Below are 2,058 nucleotides of genomic sequence, written 5' to 3'. Positions count from 1 at the left end.
TTTTCCTCATTGGCGATCACTGCCTCTTCCTCCTCTCCAAATTTGGCCCTGTTGATGGCCTTGCACTCTCCTTTTGGATTCTCTTCTGTGTTGCTTGGAAGAGTACTAGGAGGGAGTTCAGTAACTTTCTTACTAAGCTGACCCACTTGTGCCTCCAAGTTTCTAATGGAGGACCTTGTTTCAGTCATGAAACTTTGAGTGGTTTTGACTAGATCAGAGACCATGGTTGCTAAGTCAGAGTGGCTCTGCTTAGAATTCTCTGTCTGTTGCTGAGAAGATGATGGAAAAGGCTTGCCATTGCTAAACCTATTTCTTCCACCATTATTGTTGTTGAAACCTTGTTGAGGTCTCTGTTGATCCTTCCGTGAGAGATTTGGATGATTTCTCCATGAAGGATTATAGGTGTTTCCATAGGGTTCTCCCATGTAATTCACCTCTTCCATTGAAGGGTTCTCAGGATCATAAGCTTCTTCTTCAGATGAAGGGTCCTTAGTACTGCCTGGTGCAGCTTGCATTCCAGACAGACTATGAGAAATCATATTAACTTGCTGAGTTAATATTTTGTTCTGAGCCAATATGGCATTCAGAGTATCAATCTCAAGAGCTCCTTTCTTCTGATTCGTCCCATTGTTCACACGATTCCTTTCAGAAGTGTACATGAATTGGTTATTTGCAACTATTTCAATGAGTTCTTGAGCTTCTGCAGGCGTCTTCTTCAGATGAAGAGATCCTCCAGCAGAGCTGTCCAATGACATCTTGGACAGTTCAGACAGACCATCATAGAAGATACATATGATGCTCCATTCAGAAAGCGTGTCAGAGGGACACTTTCTGATCAATTGTTTGTATCTTTCCCAAGCTTCATAGAGGGATTCACCTTCCTTCTGTCTGAAGGTTTGGACTTCCACTCTAAGCTTACTCAATTTTTGAGGTGGAAAGAACTTTGCCAAGAATGCATTGACTAGCTTTTCCCAAGAGTTCAGGCTTTCTTTAGGTTTTGAGTCCAACCATATCCTAGCTCTGTCTCTTACAGCAAAAGGGAATAGCATAAGTCTGTAGACCTCAGGGTCAACCCCATTAGTCTTGACAGTGTCACAGATTTGCAAGAACTCAGCTAAAAACTGATGAGGATCTTCCCATGGAAGTCCATGGAACTTGCAATTTTATTGCATTAGAAAAACTAATTGAGGCTTAAGCTCAAAGTTGTTTGCTCCAATGGCAGGGATAGAGATGCTTCTCCCATAGAAGTTGGGAGTAGGTGCAGCAAAGTCACCCAGCACCTTCCTTGCATTGTTGGCATTGTTGTTGTTTTCGGCTGCCATGTCTTCTTCTTTGAAGATTTCTGTTAGATCCTCTATAGAGAGTTGTGCTTTAGCTTCTCTTAGCTTTCGCTTCAAGGTCCTTTCAGGTTCAGGGTCAGCTTCAACAAGAATGCTTTTGTCTTTGCTCCGGCGATGGAGTTCGAATTGTGCATTGAGGAGGAGTGTTAGTCCATAAATAGAAGGATGTGAGAAGAGGGGAAGAAATTTTCGAAAATAAATTAAAAAGATTTTAAAAACATTTTGAAAAAATACTAATTGATTTTCAAAAACTAAGAGTGGAAAAAGAAATCAAGTGATTTTTGAAAAAGATTTTGAAATTAGAAATCAAAAAGATATGATTGAAAACTATTTTGAAAAAGATGTGATTGAAAAGATATGATTGAAAAGTTATGGTTTTAAAAAGATATGATTGAAAAGATATGATTTGAAAAACAATTTAAAAAGATTTGATTTTGAAAATTAATGACTTGGCTAACAAGAAATTTAAAAGATATGATTCAGACATTAAACCTTTCTCAACAAAAAAGGTAACATACTTGAAATGTTGAATCAAATCATTAATTGTTAGCAAGTATTTTTGAAAAGTGGAAAGAAATTGATTTTGAAAATATATGATTGAAAAGATATGATTTGAAAAAGATTTGATTTTGAAAAATTTTGAAAACTTGAAAAAAATTTGAATTGAAAACAAAATCTTCCCTCTTGTGCCATCCTAGCGTTAAATGTCCAGAATGGT

The sequence above is a fragment of the Arachis duranensis genome, chromosome 10 (genome assembly GCF_000817695.3).
Source record: "Arachis duranensis cultivar V14167 chromosome 10, aradu.V14167.gnm2.J7QH, whole genome shotgun sequence".
NCBI classification, from domain to species: Eukaryota; Viridiplantae; Streptophyta; class Magnoliopsida; order Fabales; family Fabaceae; genus Arachis; species Arachis duranensis.
This window is presented reverse-complemented; position numbering follows the sequence as displayed.